Raw genomic sequence first — 21,762 nt, forward strand, 5'->3', positions numbered from 1 at the left:
TCACTATGCTTCTCTTTTCAATATCAGAGCTGACAGATAAGCAAGTCTCATTAGAAACAGATAAGCGTTTCCTGACATCTGTTATAGTAGATGGCTGACAGTAACTCTAAACACATTGACTCTATTTACTGGAGAAGAGCTGGACTGAATTAAAGAGGATTCTAGCTCAGTGGCTGTCTGCCCTGGCTGCACATTTGATTTACCCATGCCTGTGACCCACCCCCAGAGATCTTGATTTATTTGACCTGCATCGGGAAGCAGGCATGGGTATGTTTCAGAACATTTCCAGGTAATTTTAATGTGCAGCTGAAGCTGAGAACTACTGCCTAGCATTTAAGCTTTTCTTAAGGTAAAGAACTCAGCTGTAATGAAAAGGCTTGAAATTTGATCTAAATCTCAAAAACAGAACACAGGAAATAGCCACCTCCACTTGAGGTGATCTCAAACCATGGAATTCTCATCTACCATGAGGAGAACACTCCCATAATTTTGCTTGCGTGACAGGTAGCTCCATGCACTGCCACTGAAGATGGCAGGGTAGCGACAGGCCATCTCGGTAAGCCCAGGTCCTTTCTCCTCTCCCTTGTGTGACAGTTACTGAAGGTCCCAGAGCCATCAAAATCAAATTGGTTTTTAAGTTGTGATTCCTTTACATACTTGTACAGATACAAGTCCTAACCAGACATAGACTTGTAAATAGCTTCTTTCATCGTGTGGGTTGTCTTTTTCACTGTCTTGATTGTATCCTTTGAAGCATAAACATTTTTAATTTTAATGAAATCCTGTTTATCTATTTTTTAATTTTGTTGTTTGTGCTTTGATCATAGCTAAGACTCCATTGCCAAATCTAAGGTCAAAAAGATTTATCCATATGTTTTCTGTTAAGAGATTTATAGTTCGGCTCTTATATTTAGGTTTTTGATTCCTTTTGAGTTAATTTTTTAGTGGCTTATTATTTTATTTTTCTTTTCTTATTTCATTTTCTCTTCTTTAAGATTTAAGATATAATTTACCAAAAAACTCCATTAAATGTGATGTTTTGATATATGTATAAATTGTGAAATGATTAAATCAAGGTGATTAAAATACTGCTTCACATACTTATTTTTTGTGGTGACAACATTTAAGATCTATTCTCTTAGCAATTTTCAAGTATATAATACATTTTTGTTACTATAGTCACCATGCTGTACAATAGATGACTAGAACTTGTTCATCTTGTCTAACTGAATCTTTGTCCTCTTTCACCAACATCTCCACTTGTCCATTTCTCTCCCACCAGCCCCTTTGCCAACTCCATTTTACTCTCTACTTTTAAAAGTTTGGTATTTGTAGATCCCGCATTTAAGTGAGGTGATACATTATTTGTCATTTTGAGTTAATTTGTGTATATGATGTGATGTAGGCCCAACTTCATTCTTTTTTATATGGCTACACACACATCCCAGCACTACTTGTTGAAGACTATTTTTTTCCCACTGAATGGCCTTGGCACTGTTGTTGAAAATCAATTGGCTATAGATATATGGGTTTATTTCTGAACTCTCAATTCTATTCCACTGGTCTATATGTCTATCTTTATTCCAGTACCACACCATCTTCATTACTCTAGCAATGTAATAAGTTTTGAAATAAGGAAGTGTGAATCTTTCAACTTTATTCCTTTTCAAGATTGTTTTGCTTATTTTGGGTGTCTTGAGTTTCCATATACATTTTAAGATGAGCTTGTCTATTTATGCAAAGAAGTCAGGTGGGTTTCTGACACGAATTCTGTTGAACCTGTAGATAAACTTGGAAGTATTTCCTTTTAACAATATTAAATATTCCAATCCATGAACATGAAACGTCTTCCTCTTTATTTAGATCAGGTAAGTTTCTCTCTCTCTCTCTCTCTCTTTCTCTTTCTCTCTCTCTCTCTTTCTCTCTCTCTCTCTCTCTCTCTCTCTCTCTGTGGGTGTGTGTGTACGACAGGGTATCACTCTGTCACCCAGGCTGGAGCAGCGCAATGGTGCAATCTCAGCTCACTGCAACCATGCCTTCTGGGCTCAAGGGATCTTCCCACCTCAGCTTCCCAAGTAGCTTGGACCATAGGCATGTGCCACTACACCCAGATAATTTATATATATATATATATATATATAAAATTCTTTTTTTTAATAGAAACGGGGCTTCACCATGCTGCCCAGGCTGGTCTCAAACTGCTGGGCTCAAGCCATCCACCCACCTCAGCCTCCCAAAGTGCTAGGATTATAGGCATGAGTCACCACCAGTTGATTAGTTTCTTTCAACAATGTTTTTCATTCAATTGTAACAAAAATCTAACGGGGTTTTTGTGGAACTTTAACACCAGATTCTAAACAGCTCTTCTTCATGGAAAAGCAAAAACCCACAAACACCCAACACTGCTCCCCCAAAAACAATAAAATGAGATTTGGTTTACCAAACACTTATAATTCATCAGTGTCAATTAAGACTAGATAAGTAGACCAATTAAACAGAACAGAAAGTCCAATAGGTGGATTGCGCATGATATATGATATACCGAAGTCAGCTTCTACCAGCTCCTGAGATGATTGTTATAATCATTAAAAGATTGAGATTGATATGTGGTTCCCTGAGGCCTGTATGCAGATCCAATTCAAAGCTAATGATTTTCCTCTTAACTTAATTTTTCATTTTTATGACTCAAAACTTTGAGAAGGTAGAAGGCTTGCCTCATATTTACCCAATATTATATAGTACATAATTAATGAATTGAATGAGTATATTAACTGCCTCTCAACTTACAGGACTTGGAAATAATTTTTGCCTTCTTGAATTTTATTTGCTTAAATCTGGGATTCAAAATGTTTCACACATAAAACATTTGCTTTAAAATCTCATCACACACCGGGGCCTATCATGGGGAGGGGGGAGTGGGGAGGGATTGCATTGGGAGTTATACCTGATGTAAATGACGAGTTGTTGGGTGCTGACGAGTTGATGGGTGCAGCACAGCAACATGGCACAAGTATACATATGTAACAAACCTGCACGTTATGCACATGTACCCTAGAACTTAAAGTATAATAATAATAAAAATAAATAAATAAATAAATAAATAAAAAATAAAAGGTATGAGATTGGCTGAGTGCAGTGGCTCATACCTGTAATCTCAAACTCAGGAAGTGGAGGCAAGAGGATGGCTTGGCCCAGGAGTTTAAGTGAGCTCAGATTGTACCACTGCACTCCAGCCTGGGTAACAGGTTGAAACTTTGTCTCTTTTTAAAAAAAAAAAAAAAAAAAAAAATGTTGTAAGACTGGATAACTATGAAATAAAGTAATTTGATTTTCTGCTTATATATTCTGTTCAATTTGCCATAGCCAACAGAGCATGATGAGGTTATGGGAAGATACACCTTTAACTGCCTCAGCCTCTGGTAGGGGGAGGGGAATAGGAGGTGTCATGGTTTCCATATTTCTACCTCAACTGGGGCAAGGGATCTGCTTTCAGTGCAAGTTCCAGCTACAAAAATGCTCTTTTAGCCAAAGGATGTTTCAAAACCTTCTATCCTTCCAACCCCCAAGGATAGCAAAGAGTACAGATCACAGACAGATGGAAAACACTCAATTCAGAGACAGGTTATACCACAGATTCCTGCAAACAGAGAAAAAAGTCTTTGGGGAACTTAGGGATAGCAGATATTTTTTAAGAGAGAAAGAACTTAGCAATACAATAGAGAGTTTGTACTTTAAAAGAAATTTGCACAAGTGCACAAAGAAAAGTAAAAGTTAGCTTCTGAATGTGAAACCGTATCTCCCAGTGTGGCTCCATAAGAATATGCTGAAGATCAACAGGTCTTGTTACAGCTTGAAGGACCATGGAGTTTGGGCCACACCAGGGCAAAGATTATTCCCTAAATTCACCAAGTCTCAGAGAGAAGGAAATATGAAGTTTGTGGCAAACACCAATGACATTTATTTGAGTTTCACTGTTAGGTTAAAAATTTAGTGACATATACAGAACTTACATAATATGAGTGGATTCATCCTTTATAAAGGATTCAATTAATCCTTTATAAAGTTCAGAGTAAGCAGAATTTTTTGTCATAGATGAGGGATTATTTTTTAGAAAATTTTTTAGAGACAGGGTCCTACTCTGTTGCCTAGGCTGGAATGAAGTGGTGCATAGATCAGAGATTCTTTTTTAAAAAATTATTATTTTTTTAACTTCAAGGTACATGTACAGAGAAATAAGAATGCTTTTACACTGTTGGTAGGAATGTAAATTACTTCAACCATTGTGGAAGACAGTGTGGTGATTCCTCAAAGATTTAGAACTGGATATACTATTTGACCCAGCAATCCCATTACTGAGTATATACCCAAAGGAATATAAATCATTCTACTATGAAGACACATACACACGTATGTTCATTGCAGCACTATTCACAATAGTAAAGACGTGGAATCAACCCAAATGCCTATCAATGATAGACTGGATAAAGAAAATGTGGTACATATACACCATGGAATACCATGCAGCCATAAAAAGGAAGAAGATCATGTTCTTAGCAGGGACATGGATAGAGTTTGAAGCCATTATCCTGAGCAAACTAATGCAGGAAGAGAAAATAGAAGACATGAAATCAACCCAAATGTCTGTCAATGATAAACTGGATAAAGAAAATGTGGTACATATTCACCATGGAATACTATGCAGCCATAAAAAGGAGTGATATCATGTCCTTTGCAGGGACATGGATAGAGTTAGAAGCCATTATCCTCAGCAAATTAATGCAGGAACAGAAAACTAAACATGACACATTCTCACTTGTAAGTGGGAGCTGAACAATGAGAACACATGGACACAGGTAGGGGAACAACACTTAGAGATTCTTATCTGTAGTCCCATGGATAGACTTGAAGAGTATCTTTGAGTCAAAGCTAAAATTCTCTGCAAAATTTCATGTGCATATAGGGGATTCATCGCTTTCTTTAGACCCTTAAAGATATCTGAGATTCTAAAAAGTAAAGAACCGGTACTTTGGATAAATATCAGAATTGGTCTACCTCATTCATCTAGTCAAGATTCTGGTGTAGAGAGCAAGAAAGCCCACATATAAAACAGCCCACATATAAAAATATGCATGAACAGTGATGTTTCTGTCTGAGTGGCCTACATATTACACAATTTCTGTGGGGGAAGAAAACACGCAACAAAGTATAGTATAGAGAAATTTTTTCAAAATTATTGTACTCAAAAAGTGTCCACTGATTTTGAATCTTTTATTTGCAAGCATTTGCATCCACTTCCTATTCAATAACAAAATCACTTAATCTCTAAATTCAGACTTCATCTGTAAATACAGCCCTGAGAAAGGACAGACGAAAAGGAAGAAAGTAACAGAAATAAGGAACATTTAAGTGGCTTCTAGGTCTATGGCCTTGTTTCATTAGGTTCTGGGCACCAATCCCAGTATTTATTTTCACACTTATACAAGCAACACAACTACCACAAGCCTGAATGTGATACTGAAGCCTGTGACATTGAACAGTGCAGTGAGTTACACCCTAGGGAAGGTAGGAGACAAAAGAACAGCTGACAATTCTCCTTGAAGACAAGAGAGCTTCACAAACAGCTCTGTGAATCCTAGAATTAACATTATTTCCATTCCACTCTTGGGAAAGTATATGAAGGTAAGGAAAAGTTTGGGAAAAAAAGGACAATAGAGAGGAAGAAAGGTAGGGGTGTATGCGTGTGTGTGTGTGTGTGTGTGTGTGTTTGTGTAAAGGCCAAGTAACAAGGGAAGGAGCAAGAAAAAGCAAGTTATCAAAAAGAAGCGTAAGTGTGCTTAGGGAAGTAGATGGCACTTTACCAAGTATCAAAGACAATCCCTGCTTTCTGTGACAATGTAGGATAAAGTTACTTGGCCAGTGTCTGATGAGATATCAGTTTGCTTATGGACAGTGTATTTAGGATGATCCACTTTTAATATATGCCCCTGTGGCCTATGAGCAAGTGAGGCAATATGTATGTATGGTGGGGGGTATACATGAAGGCACTCGGGACTACTGTTGAGTCAGATGCTGCCTGAAATGCCACTGGGAGTGGGAGAAAAGAAGGATGGCTGAGAATGGCTGCTAGTAGTGTGCAGTGATTTATTCATCCGTCGGGCTAGGTGCTGTGGATACACTGATGAATAAGTTGCAGAGGGTCCCCACTCTCAGGTAGATGAAGTTCACACTGAGCCAAGAGAGTGTGGGAGTACCTGCAGTTAAAACAAAATAAAAACTAAATGTGATGGTGAATTGTATGTGTCGACTTGGCTGACACAGGGTGCTCATATATTTGGTTGAATATTATTCTGGATGTTTCTGTAAGGGTGTTTTTAGATAAGCTCTACATTTAACTTAGTGGACTTTGAGTAAAGCAGATTGTCCTCCAAAATGTGGGTGGGCCTTCAGTTGAAAGCCTGAATACCACAAAGTTGGACCTCTCCTGACCAAGAGAGAATTCTGCAGTAGATGACTTTAGATTTGAACTGCAACATCAGCTCTTCCCTGGGTCTCCAACCTGCTGGCACACCCTGAAGACTTGGTCTTGCCAGCCTCTATAATCACTATATACATGTGTTTGTGTGTATGTGCACATACACACATATACACACACACATCCTATTGGTTCCATTTCTCTGGAGAACTCCAACTACTACAATAAACTAAACTAAAGCAGATATGAGATTATACTTCTGATGCTATGCAGGAGACTTTACAAATTTTTCATTTAATCTTCTAGAAGGAGCCAGACTCTCCTGTAGTTGCCACTCTTAGGGTTTAATGGAGAGACTATGAATGCACCACTTTCTGCTACTTTCTGAGGGTGCCAAGGTGGTAACAGTGAGCCATTTGTCTTTCAAGGAACTGCTGACTCATTTCAGGACATGAGGGCATTTCTTAGAGGAGCTATTACTAGGTTTTCAAGGCTATATGCTAGTGCTAGAGCAATAGTTCCTCCAAGAAATGTTCTCATGGATTGTTTTATTTTGTTTTCACCTACCGTGGATTGTTACCTAGCATAAATTGTTTACCATGGATTGTTTTATTTTTTTAAAGATCACTATATGTTTTATTAGAGAGAGAATAATAATCTTCCAGATTTGGGAGCTCAGAAATTCTGATGAAAAAGAGTGTTCTAGCTAGAAATTCAGAGAATTTACATGGTCTGGTATTTTTTCTGCTAATGAGGGCCAACTTTATGGCAGACACTGTACAAGGGGCTGAGGAAACTATAAAGAATGTAGTGTTCAATGAGCATAAAACTTTCTTAGAGAAGAAAATATGTGGACACTCAAATATTAAAATATATTTCAAGAGTTTAAAAATTATGTAACACAGAAATATAAGTCAATACACTTAGCATCACATGATTCTCAGGTGAGCATTTTGGAAAATAAGATCAATAGAAGGTCAGAAAAAGCTGTAGAGCTCATGGAGAAAATGGAATTTAACCAGAGCCTTAAATGGAACCTGTAGTATCATGGGATGACCTTTACATGGAGGCAGACATATAGGATAGGTAGACATATAGGATAGGTAGACATAGAGCCTTTCAATTTAATATGACTTGGAAGAGTGAAGACACACACACATACACATATACATACAGTTTTAAAAAATATGACTGTCAAAATGTGGCAGAAGTAGATGGAAAACTAGGTCAGTAGAGAAAAGTTATCTTAGTTCCTGGCTTGAATATAAACAACACTGTACATTAAAAGAATATTTTGATATATTCTTCTATTTTTTTCTGGTTTCTCTGATACCATTATAATTAAGGATGAACGGATGATCACTCATAAATAAAATGTTAGGAACATTTTATTTTTTGTAAATTGCCATGGAATATTAAGCAAGTTTGTGTCTGGAGTCATAAATTATTACTTTCCCTAGCAATATTCTCAAGTCATTGTTACAGATGATGTGCAATTTGTAGGCAGTTTAAATATTTTAAAACAATAATATTGTAAATCTTCAATTGCCTTTCGTTAAATCCTGCTGGCCCCAGGTACAAGGAATAAAATCTTCTATTTTTTAGATAGAATAAAATCTTCTATCTTATAGCCAATGCCCTCTGGAGCATTCACTAGGAGAAAATGTAAGACAAAAACATTTTAAAGTTAAAATAATAAAAATAATAATAAATGAATGATACAAGATAAAATAAATTAAACAAAAGGAGCCAAAACAAGTTAAGATAAAAGAAGTCTGCAAACAAAGTTTTTACATTTAATGCATTGTGTTAGGAAACCACAAAGTGTCTTTAAGAAACTTCGAGATGGTTGGATGTAGCAATCATGATATTTTTCTGTTACCTTACACCAAAGCATCTCAACGGGGAGCTGCTCTAAAGCCAGAAGAGTTTAATTTCTATTTTTAAAAGCTCTTTCAATAATTAAATCACCTTTTCCTGTGAGAGAAAGGATGTTCATGTAAGTTTAGTGTATGGTATTTCTATAGATTCCAAAGAAGGCATTGGTCACATTTAATAAACAAATTATCTTCTGAAAAAATAGCACGATTCTTCTTATCACAGTTGATATAACCACAGATCATACTTTTGTATCAACTCAACCTTCAGATGTTCTTTTCCTAAAAATGTGCACACCTCCTACATTTTCTGTTTGCTCTTGTATCTTAAGCTTACTCCCTAGGGTATGTATTATTAGTGCACTGTTTTTCTCTCTCTCCTTGGCTTTTTCTGGTTGAAATATTTAAGCTGTTTAGAACTATGAAATTCCCTTAGGATATAAACTATTGATCTCCTGTTAGATCATGAAGGTGACTCTTAAGCACCTTCTCCTAGAACTTTTCAAGAAACACTGCATATGAAGGGAAGTTTACATGTCCTGGCACAAATTAGAAGCCTAACAGTGGACCATATCCTAATAAGAATCATTGGTGACATTAATTCTTAGACTGTGGAAACATTGTTCAATTACCATGAGTTCTGATTTTAGTTTTTAAGTGCCCAAAGCATGAATTTCTAGTCGCTGAGCCTGTGAGTCAGCATTAAAGTGTTTGAGGTCTATTCTTAATTAACACATTTTTTTCCTGTGCTATCCTACAGACCTGGCAGGATTCACATGCATCCCAAAATGCCTTTGATCCTTCAGACTTGCCCTGCCTCATGTAAACTAATTGAGGTGTTATCTTTTTGTCAAAAGTTGATAACACCACTTAACAAAACTTGTTTTTCATTGTGCAGAGAGGGTGTGATTTTTTTCTCCTAGGTTACAAGGTCTAAGTTTGATTTTTTTTGAAAAAAGATTTCCAATTTAGAACTCAGAAAAAGATAAATGCTTCCTGGGGTTTTTGGTTATGAGAAATTAAAAAGGAAGGAGAGGCCTTCATTATAGGTCTGATGAAGAAACACTGATGTTTAGTCACAGGCTTCCTAGGACATTGGAGAAAGCAAAAGAAACATTCAGTCTATCAAGTGAACCTCAAATAACTATCACCATCTATCAGATGAATTTGGACTTGAGACTACCTAAGGTTTTCTACTAACTTGAACCTATTGTGATTATAATAGCATGGTAACTTCATACTCTCTAATCTTGTGATGCTGACTCTAATGATCCTGTGCTTATTCATGTTCTCTCCCTATATTTCCCTTTGTTATCTCATTTGAAAAATATAATCATAAATAACATCTTCCCAGGAAATTTCATTATCCATCTCCCTGCCCCCAACAAACCCCCAACTTTTTTTTTTTTTTTTTTTTTTTTTTTTTGAGACAGAGTCTCGCTCTGTCACCCAGGCTGGAGTGCAGTGGCCGGATCTCAGCTCGCTGCAAGCTCCGCCTCCCGGGTTTACGCCATTCTCCTGCCTCAGCCTCCCGAGTAGCCGGGACTACAGGCGCCTGCCACTTCGCCCGGCTAAGTTTTTGTATTTTTAGTAGAGACGGGGTTTCACTGTGTTAGCCAGGATGGTCTCGATCTCCTGACCTCGTGATCCGCCCGTCTCGGCCTCCCAAAGTGCTGGGATTACAGGCTTGAGCCACCGCGCCCGGCAACCCGCAACTTTTTAACAGAAACCATTGATGCCACAAATTCTCTGGGGACTTTATGAATATTCCTCAATGTCCTGTGTCCTTTGCCAGGAATCTACACATTGACTTAAAGAAGTGGGTTAGACTTCTGCTTTGAGTTAGGATGTAGAATAATGCAAAAGACCTTTGTTCTCATAGTATCTACAATAAAAGACCTAGATAAAATAAAAACCATTGTTTTCTAAGGAGCTAGTGAATAGCAAGGGCAGTAAAGAAGCCTTGATAAATTATGTTCCAGAGACAAATGAGCAGAAAATGGCAGCAGCTTCCACACCTGGATGGGGAGACCTTCTGAGAATGAGAAGAAATAACCAGGCCTTCCCTGAATGACTGGGGTGAAGGACACAGTAGGAGGAGTCTGGAGTCTGGAAGAACCCAATCCAGTAAGTCTGTTCGTCCAGGCTTCCTCACAGTGAGAGAATAGCAATAGAGGAGGGATATATAAAAAATGTGAGGAAGCAGGAAAACATGATAATCAGGAAAAAACTGAGAGGAAGTAAAAACAGACCCAGAGATAACCTAGTTATTGAAATCAGTAGACAAAAACTTTACAACGATAATTATGTTTGTCAAAGAATTTACAGAAAAATGCATATTATGGATGAAGAGACTTTTCTCTTGATTTTCTATTAAAAAATGGAAACCCTATGAAACAACAAAATGAAAATTCTAAAACTTTAAAATGCAATATTAGAAGTCAAAATTTATTGGATGGGCTTAACAGTGGATTAGATATTTCAGGGGAAAAAAATGGATGAGTGAACTTGAAGACAAGTCAATCAAAATGACCTAAATTGAAATAAGAATATTTTTAAAAAACTAACAGAATATCCATAACAATGAGATAATATCCAAAAGTCAAACATAACTGGAGTTCCAGAAGGAGAGAGAAGAGAGTGTGTTTGGAAAATTTTTGAAGTAATTTCTTTCATAGCCAAGAAGTGTTCATTTCACAATGGTGTTTCTCTCTTCTACTTTCCCCTGGGCTAGAACTCAGATAGGTATATGGTCAGTGCTGTCAGTTTGAGCATGACTCGTCCTGTATTACAGTAATTAAATGAAAGTAAGCTTGTTCTAAGATTAAAGGTGTAGTAACCTCTAATTCTATAGAAGACAATGAACCAGTAAGTTCCATGCAATTATAACTATTGTATAGTTCTATTTTTAGTTCAAACATGATAAAATCCAAATCTTGAATCTCTGGGAGAAAAAAGTCTAAAACAATCCTTCTCTTTATAAAAATTTTAAACTAAATTTATAAACAGTCCCTCTTCTTCTACATGGCATTTAAAAAATACACACAAACTACAGAAGGAAAGAGAGCAGTTATGTAGCAAGTGAATGTGGATATGCTTCCTTTTAATAAGTTATTGTCAAATCTTAATATATAATGAAATACAAGTGACCAGGTATGGAGAGGTTGTTAAGGAGCAGGAATTCATCTATGAAATGCAATGATGAATGTGATTGCATTGGATGAGGTTAAAACACTAACACTAGGTCAGCCAAGACTTCAAAAAATGGTGGTGAGAAGCTTTTTTTTCCCTTATTAGGTTTGGTGGTTTGGGGGTGAGGGTTGTGGGGAAAGTTGTATCTACACTCTCAGAAGTCGAGTGGGGAGCAGTTACTATTGACTGCTACTGAAACTCATATTTCATTCCATAGTTCACATTTCCCAGCTTGTTAGTCAGTATGTAATAATTCTTTGACACAATCACCTCACTTTTCTATGTTTTTGAAATTTTCTGGTTATAAATGTTGTCATTATTATTCTGGAATAAATACTCTTGTTTGATGGAGGACAACTGATGATATTAATTGATGTGATCAGTAACTTTAGGTGATCTAGATACAAGAAACACAAAAAAAAAAAAAAAAAAAAAAAGAAGAAAACCAGTTTTGCAGATTGTTAAGGATAGTGACAAGCCACAAAGACTTAGAGCCTACATAGCTCTCTTGTAGCATCCACTTTAGAATGAAAATAAAAGAGGAAAAGTACAAGCAGGGTGGAGAAAAGGGTCAGAGACCAGAGTAGGAGTGGGGAACTGTGTAGGATTGGGAATGAATTGATTTAACTGAATGACTACAGTGCTGTGCAGAAAAGAGGAAGGTTAAAATTAACCAAAAAAGGAAAAAAAAAATACTAGTAAAATTCTGGGAGTTACTTGTGAGTAAGGTCCATGTAAGGTTACTTTCAGCTCATATTTTAATAATAGCTACCTGCTTCTCATTCTGAAAAGCTTCTAAGACCACATTCCATCATTTTTCTCTCTTGGACTCTTAGACTCCCTGAAGAAACAGTCTTTGCTTTTTGAAAAGCTATAGTGAACAAATCTCCTTTTACTTTCAAGCTGAGATAAGAAAGGATCAAAAAGAATAAGATTCCTTCCCTTCTGTGACCCCATCTCCTTTTCCTAGCTAGTATTCACAATCACACTTCTAATTCTATAGTCATAAGCATGCATCCATATTAGCATCTTATCATTATCTTAGTTCCATTTTGAAAACTAGAATTCTATTCTAGCAAGATAATGCAAGATTGGAAATCCTATATTAGATATTTGGCCAAAGAACAGTCCGAAAAATAAATTATCTCTTTTTCTAGGAACATTGACAATCCCGAAAGGGTTAATTAATTTTACCTCAGATCACACATTTTTTAAGATCCTGCTTGACTCTCCATGGGCTCAAAATAAGATGTGAATTAAGTTTGAAGGAGCCATAGTAAAACAACTTTTAAAGTGATGATTCACTCAACTTGCGCAACAATTATATTTTGTTAAAAGCATATAAATACAATATCCAACATTGTTATCACACACAGAAAAAGTGCTAGGCATATATTACATTGCAAGAACTGATAGAAAAAAATTAGGAAGCATAATAAAGGTCTTAAGAATTTCCTTCCTTTTTAGTCAGATTATTATTAATGACCCAGGAAAGTAAAGTGATTTAAGAAGAAAATCTTGCTGAGTACCAGCTGCTGCTGAAGTCAACTAATTACAACATTCCACTTGATATCACACTGGATACACATGCGAGAACAAGAAAGGCTTCAACACTTTACAATTAGACTTTCAAATTATCTTCTGTAAGACTCAGCTGTAAGTAAAAGTTATTTCATGCATAAATGACATTGAGAAACAAATTTCCAGCTAGGTTTCATACAACCAATTCTGACATCCTCCTTGATGTCTCACAGACACTGAATCTAGTTCTCCCAGTGAAAAGACTGGGCTATCCTTTAAAAGAGTAATCGCTACTGTCAATTTAATAAACGGTCCTCCTACTAAATTGTGAGCACCTCCTAGGCAGGAACCAGGTGTTTTACTTTAGTATCCACAGGTCTTAGCACAGATCCTACCATCTGGTAGATAAATGCTTAGTAAATATTAGTTGAATGGATATCAAGGAGGGTGCAATCACCAGCATGTTGTGTTTAAAGGTTGGTGCCCCATGATTCCTGAACCTTTCATTATAAGTCTCTTCTTTGGACTAAAACACGAATGGCACTCTCCTGAAAGACATAAAAGTAGATTTGATCAAATGGAAAGACCTCCCCTGTTCTTGGGTAAATCAACTCAACTTTATAAAGATATCAACTCTTCTAAGTTAACTCACAAATTTACAACAGTTGCAATACAATACTAACAAGATTCATGGAGTTGGACGTGTTGATACTAAAGTTCGTATGGAAAACAAATTATAAGAATACTCAGAAAAGCACTGCAAAAGAAAAACTATCAGAGGAAACTGGCCTCTGTGATTTAAACATTGTGATACTGGTAAATGAATAGACAGACTGAAGGAAAAGATAAATAGATCCAAGTACATATGGAAATGTAGTATGATACATGTGCATCTTGAATTATTAGAGCAATGATAAACTTTTATTTTTACATTTATTTATTTATTTTTGAGACAGAGTTTCACTCTTTTACACAGGCTGGAGAGCAATGGCACAATCTTGGCTCACCACAACCTCTGCCTCCCAAGTTCAAGTGATTCTCCTTCCTCAGCTTCCTGTGTAGTTGGGACTACAGGTGCGCACCATCATGCCTGGCTAATTGTTCGTATTTTTAGTAGAGACAGGGTTTTGCCATGCTGGCCAGGCTGGTCTTGAACTCCTGGCCTCAAGTGATCTGCCCACCTCAGCCCCCCAAAGTGCTAGGATTACAGACCTGAGCCACTGTGCCCAGCCAGAGCAATGATAAACTTTTAAATAAATATGCCATTTGGCAAAAGATGAAATTAGAGTCATACCTCACTCTGCATATAGTAATAAACTCCAAATATATCAGACAAAAAGATGGATGAGTCATGGTTTTTTGTTTTGTTTTGTTGTTGTTGTTGTTTGTTTTTGAGGCGGAGTTTCGCTCTTGTTGCCCAGGCTGGAGTGCAATGGCGTGATCTCGACTCACTGCAACCCCTGCCTCCTGGATTCAAGTGATTCTCCTGCTTCAGCCTCCAGAATAGCTGGGATTAAAGGTGCCTGCCACCATGCATGGCTAATTTTGTATTTTTAGTAGAGACAGGGTTTCTCCATGTTGGTCAGGCTGGTCATGAACTCCAGACTTCAGGAGATCTGCCCGCCTTGGCCTCCCAAAGTGCTGGGATTACAGGCTTGAGCCACCATGCCCAGCCCGGATGAGTCGTTTTTTAACCATAGTGTAGGAAAAGTCTTTCTAAATGTGACTCAAAAGTCAGAGGCAATACAAGAAAATATTGATAAATTTGATATTTTATTATTTTATTTTATTTTATTTTATTTTATTTTATTTTATTTTATTTTATTTTAAGACGGAGTCTCACTCTGTTGCCTGGCCTGGAATCAGTGGCATGATCTCAGCTCACTGTAACCTCCACCTCCCAGGTTCAAGCAATTCTCCTGCCTCAGACTCCCAAGTAGTTGGGATTACAGGCACCTCCCACCATGCCTGGCTAATTTTGTATTTTCAATAGAGATGGGGTTTCGCCATGTTGGTCAGGCTGGTCTCGAACTCCCGGCCTCAGGTGATCTGCCCTCCTCGGCTTCCCAAAGCTCTGGGATTACAGGAGTGAGGCACCTCATCTGGCCAATTCTCTTATTTTTTAACTTTTATTTTAGGTTCAGGGGTACATGTGAAGGTTTGTTACATAGGTAAACTTGTGTCACAGGATTTGTTGTATAGATTATTTTATCACCTAGGTATTAAGCCCAGTACCCAACAGTTATTTTTTCTGCTCTTCTCTCTCCTCCACCCTCCACCCTCAAGTAGGCCCCAGTGTCTGTTGTTCCTTTCTTTTTGATCGTATGTTCTCATCAGTTAGCTCTCACTTTTACGTAAGCACACGTGGCATTTTGTTCTCTGTTCCTGCGTTAGTTTGCTAAGGATAAGGCCTTCAGCTCCATCCATGTTCCCACAAAAAAATTCTTTAAAATTACATGGCAAATACCACAAAGTTAAAAGGCAACTAACAAGCTGGTATAAAATATTTGCAAGACAAATCCCAATAAAGGGCTAAAATACCTCATACATAAGGCGTGCTCTTAAAAACTGGAGGGCAAGCTGGGCGCCCTGGCTTACGCCTGTAATCCCAGCATTTTGGGAGGCCAAGGCAGATGGATCACGAGGTCAGGAGTTGGAGACCAACCTGGCCAACATGGTGAAACCACATCTCTACTAAAAATATAAAAATTAGCTGGGCGTGGTGGTGCATGCCTGTAATCTCAGCTACTCCGGAGGCTGAGGCAGGAGAATTGCTTAAACCTGGGAGGCGGAGGTCGCAGTGAGCCAAGATCACGCCACTGCACTCCAGCCTGGGCAACAGTGTGAGACTCGTTTCAGGAAAACAAACAAACAAAAAAACTGGAGAACAAAGATTCAACCCCAACAGAAAAAATGGTAAAAATATATGAATAGACAAATGGCTTTTAAACACACGTAAAGATACTTAAACTCCTTCATAATAAAAGAAATACAAATTAAAGCAACACTGAATTATCAGTTTTTACCTATCAGTTTGGATAATAATCTAAAAATATGACATATGCTACTGGCGAGACTATGAAAAAATATGCATTCTCTTAAACTTCTAAGAATACCAACTGAAACAAATTTTCAGTTGGGGATGGGGAATTTGGCAATATGTAACAAAGATATATGCACTTACCCACACATAGAAAGTGTTTGAATAAACCATGGCATATCCACACGATGGAGTACTACAGAACTGCGGAATAAGGGCAATCATTATGGACTGATGCAGAGTAATTTCCAGGATATATTGCTAACCACAGAAAGCAAACTGCAAAAGATTGTCTATAGTGTGTTATCTTCATTAAACAATAAGAGAAAACAAGGCAGTATACAAAAAGAAATATGAGAAGCAAAAATCAGAAATGTTAGTGGGAATAGTTTTCTACATGGTTAGGTGGAATAAAGTGTTAAAAATAATGGAAAGTATACATTGTTCGTATATTTCTGATTTTTAGGGCCATGTTTCACATAGCCAAAAATACTTAAAATCAACCAGAACATGGAGGAGAGTCCAAAATGGAATTCCAGCAGAGTTAACCTAACTGTATTACTGATGAATAACATAGCCACACTGAAGGAATTGGTGAAGAAAAGAACTATGCTAGGTGGCGTTGGAAAACAATGTCTATTCTATAAAGCTAAGGAAAAAAGTCAAATATTTTACTCTTTTTAGTACATTTTGTTTTCACAGTGGTATGAATAATTCTGAAACTAAGTTTATGCACCCTAAGATTGAGATAATCATAAATATATTTCAAATAATGAAATCCAGATTTCTCACAGTGACAGGAATTACAAATAAGGATGGGGAAGATTCCTTTGATGTTAGATACAAATCAGAGGTAGCATAATAATAGTTTTTAATAATATGCAGATATAGAAATACAAATATGTATGTGTACATATACATATAAAGGTATGTAAATGTGTGGTGTGTATTTGCCCGCTAGAAGGGTCCTGAGGTAATAGCACTCATATCTTGGTTTTTAAACATCAACATCTAATAAAAAGAACCAGGGCTCTTTGGACAAATTTCTGATTCCAAAGCTAGGGCAGGTATATTACAAGATGAGCTTGGGACACCTTGTGGTACCAAAAAGAAAAAGTGATCCAAAAAAAAAAAGTAGAAGCATGTTAAAAGGACAAAAGAACCTTCTTGAGGGAGCTCAATTATTTATTGAAAAATAAATAACAGTAATGGATTATAGCCCACAGAAAAAAGTTAACTGCCTCTTGTTCATACCAATGTAAGCAAATAATATACAAATAAATGAGGAAGAAGGGATAACTCTTCTTTATAATAAAATTCTATTTTGTAAATGTGAAAATAATTAATGAAGTAGACATACCGAGGAATAATTGGCAAACACCACAGTAACACTTGTAGGCAAGAATCATTTGATGTTTGCTAAAATTAGTGGACAAAGATGAGAAGCATGATATTTGCATAGTCTCCAAATATCTCTCTACAAGATACTCTTTTTTTTTCTATGGTGTATGCTCCATAATGCCCCCTTTTCTATTATACTTTAAGTTCTAGGGTGCATGTGCACAACATGCAGGTTTGTTACATAGGTATACATCTGCTATGGTGGTTTGCTGCACCCATCAACTCATCATCTACATTAGGTATTTCTCCTAATACTATCCCTCCCCCAGACCCCCACCCCCCAACAGGCCCTGGTGTGTGATGTTCCCCATCCTGTGTCCAAGTGATCTCATTGTTCAATTCCCACCTATAAGTGAGAACATGCAGAGTATGGTTTTCTGTCCTTGTGATAGTTTGCTGAGAATAATGGTTTCCAGCTTCCGTGTCCCTGCAAAGGACATGAACTCATCCTTTTTTATGGCTGCCTAGTATTGCATGGTGTATATGCACCACATTTTCTTAATCCAGTCTATCATTGATGGACATTTGGGTTGGTTCCAAGTCTTTGCTATTGTGAATAGTGCTGCAATAAACATACGTGTGCATGTGTCTTTATAGTAGAATGGTTTATAATCCTTTGGGTATATACCCAGTAACGGGATCGCTAGGTCAAATGGTATTTCTAGTTTTAGATCCTTGAGGAATCACCACACTGTCTTTCACAATGGTTGAACTAATTTACACTCCCACCAACAGTGTAAAAGTGTTCCTAGTTCTCCACATCCTCTCCAGCATCTGTTGTTTCTTGACTTTTTAATGATCACCATCCTAACTGGCGTGAGATGGTATCTCATTGTGGTTTTGATTTGCATTTCTCTGATGATCAGTGATGATGAGCATTTTTTCATGTGTCTGTTGGCTGCATAAATGTCTTCTTTTGAGAAGTGTCTGTTCACATCCTTTGCCCACTTTTTGATGTTTTTTTTTTTCCTTGTAAATTTGCTTAAGTTCTTTGTAGATTCTGGATATTAGCCCTTTGTCAGATGGGTAGATTGCAAAAAATTTCTCCCTTTCTGTAGGTTGCCTGTTCACTCTGATAGTAGTTTCTTTTGCCATGCAGAGCCTCTTCAGTTTAATTAGATCCCGTTTGTCTATTTTGGCTTTTGTTGCCATTGCTTTTCGTGTTTTATTCATGAAGTCCTTGCCCATGCCTATGTCCTGAATGGTATTGCCTAGGTTTCCTTCTAGGGATTTTATGGTTTTAGGTCTAACATTTAAGTCTTTGATCCATCTTGAATTAATTTTAGTATAAGGAGTAAGGAAGGGACCCAGTTTCAGCTTTCTACATATGGCTAGCCAGTTTTCCCGGCACCATTTACTAAATAGGGAATCCTTTCCTCATGTCCTGTTTTTGTCAGTTTTGTCAAAGACCAGATGGTTGTAGATGTATGGTGTTATTTCTGAGGCCTCTGTTCTGTTCCATTGGTCTATATCTCTGTTTTGGTAGCAGTACCATGCTGTTGTGGTTACTGTAGCCTTGTAGTATAGTTTGAAGTTAGGTGGTGTGATGCCTCCAGCTTTGTTCTTTTGGCTTAGGATTGCCTTGGCAATGCGGGCTCTTTTTCAGTTCCATATGAACTTTAAAGTAGGTTTTTCCAATTCTTTGAAAAAAACCATTGGTAGCTTGATGGGGATAGCATTGAATCTATAAATTACCTTGGGCAGTATGGCCATTTTCTTGATATTGATTCTTAATATCCATCAGCACGAAATGTTTTTCCATTTGTTTGTGTCCTCTTCTATTTCATTGAGCAGTGGTTTATAGTACTCCTGGAAGAGGTCCTTCACATCCCTTTTAAGTTGGATTCCTAGGTATTTTATTATCTTCGTAGCAATTGTGAATGGGAGTTCATTCATGATTTGACTCTCTGTTTATCTGTTATTGGTGTACACGAATGCTTGTGATTTTTGCACATTGATTTTATATCCTGAGACTTTGCTGAAGATTCTTACCAGGTTAAGGAGATTTTGGGCTGAGATGATGGGGTTTTCTAAATATACAATTACGTCATTTGCAAACAGGGACAATTTGACTTCCTCTTTTCCTAATTGAATACCACTTATTTCTTTCTCTTTCCTGATTGCCCTGGCCACAACTTCCAACGCTATGTTGAATAGGAGTAGTGAGAGAGGGCATCCTTGTCTTGTGCTGGTTTTCAAAACGAATGCTTCCAGGTTTTGCCCATTCAGTATGATATTGGCTGTGGGTTTGCCATAAATAGCTCTTATTATTTTGAGATACGTTCCATCAATACCTAGTTTATTGAGAGTTTTTAGCATGAAGGGCTGTTGAATTTTGTCGAAGGCCTTTCCTGCCTCTATTGTGATAATCATGTGCTTTTTGTTGTCATTGGTTCTGTTTCTGTGATGTATTATGTTTATTGATTTGCGTATGTTGAACCAGCCTTTCATGCCAGGAATGAAGCCGACTTGATTGTCATGGATAAGCTTTTTGATGTACTGCTGGGTTCGGTTTGCCAGTATTTTATTGAGGATTTTCGCATCAAAGTTCATCAGGGATATTGGTCTAAAATTCTCTTTTTTTGTTGCATCTCTGCCAGGCTTTGGTATCAGGATGATGTTGGCCTCATAAAATGAGTTAGGGAGGCATCCCTCTTTTTCTATTGATTGGAATAGTTTCAGAAGGAATGGTACCAACTTCTCTTTGTACCTCTGGTAGAATTCGGCTGTGAATCCATCTGGTCCCGGGCTTATTTTGGTTGGTAGGCTATTAATTATTGTCTCAATTTCAGACCCTGTTGTTGGTCTATTCAGAGATTCAACTTCTTCCTGGTTTAGTCTTGGGAGGGTGTATGTGTCCAGGAATTTATCCATTTCTTCTAGATTTTCTAGTTTATTTGCATAGAGGTGTTTGTAGTATTCTCTGATGGTAGTTTGTATTTCTGTGGGATGGGTGGTGATATCCCCTTTATCAGTTTTTATTGCATCTATTTGATTCTTCCCTCTTTTCTTCTTTATTAGTCTTGCTAGCGGTCTATCAGTTCTGTTGATCTTTTCAAAAAACCAGCACCTGGATTCATTGATTTTTTGAAGGGTTTTTTGTGCCTCTATCTCCTTCAGTTCTTCTCTGATCTTAGTTATTTCTTGCCTTCTGCTAGCTTTTGAAATTGTTTGCTGTTGCTTCTCTAGTTCATTTAACTGTGATGTTAGGGTGTCAATTTTAGATCTTTCCTGCTTTCTCTTGTGTGCATTTAGTGCTATAAATTTCCCTCTCCACACTGCTTTAAATGTGTCCCAGAGATTCTGGTATGTTGTGATTTTGTTCTCATTGGTTTCAAAGAACATCTTTATTTCTGCCTTCATTTCGTTATTTATCCCGTAGTCATTCAGGAGTGAATTGTTTAGTTTCCATGTAGTTGTGAGGTTCTGAGTGAGTTTCTTAGTCCTGAGTCCTAATTTAATTGTACTGTGGTCTAAGAGACAGTTTGTTGTGATTTCTGTTCTTTCATATTTGCTGAGGAGTGCTTTACTTCCAATTATGTGGTCAATTTTAGAATAAGTGTGATGTGGTGCTGAGAAGAATGTATATTCTGTTGATTTGGGGTGGAGAGTTCTGTAGATGTCTATTAGGTCTGATTGGTGCAAAGCTGAGTTCAATTCCTGGATATCCTTGTTTACCTTCTGTCGTGTTGATCTGTCTAATATTGACAGTGGGGTGTTAAAGTCTCCCATTATTTTTGTGTGGGAGTCTAAGTCTCTTTGTAGGTCTCTAAGTACTTGCTTTTTGAGTCTGGTGCTCCTGTATTGGGTGCATATATATTTAGGATAGTTAGCTTTTCTTGTTGAATTGATCCCTTTATCATTATGTAATGACCTTCTTTGTCTCTTTTGATCTTTGTTGTTTTAAAGTCTGTTTTATCAGAGACTAGGATTGCAATATCTGTTTTTTTTTTTTTTCAAATTTTTTTTTTTTTTTTGCTTTCCATTTGCTTGGCAGATCTTCCTTTATACCTTTATTTTGAGCCTATGTGTGTATCTGCATGTGAGATGGGTGTCTTGAATTTAGCACACTGATGGGTCTTGACTCTTTATACAATTTGTCAGTCTGTGCCTCTTAATTGGGGCATTTAGACCATTTACATTTTAAGTTAATATTGTGTGAATTTCATCCTGTCATTATGATGATAGCTGGTTATTTTGCCCATTAATTGATACAGTTTCTTCATAGCATCAATGGTCTTTACAATTTGGCATGTTTT

The sequence above is a fragment of the Theropithecus gelada genome, chromosome 4 (genome assembly GCF_003255815.1).
Source record: "Theropithecus gelada isolate Dixy chromosome 4, Tgel_1.0, whole genome shotgun sequence".
Taxonomy (NCBI): domain Eukaryota; kingdom Metazoa; phylum Chordata; class Mammalia; order Primates; family Cercopithecidae; genus Theropithecus; species Theropithecus gelada.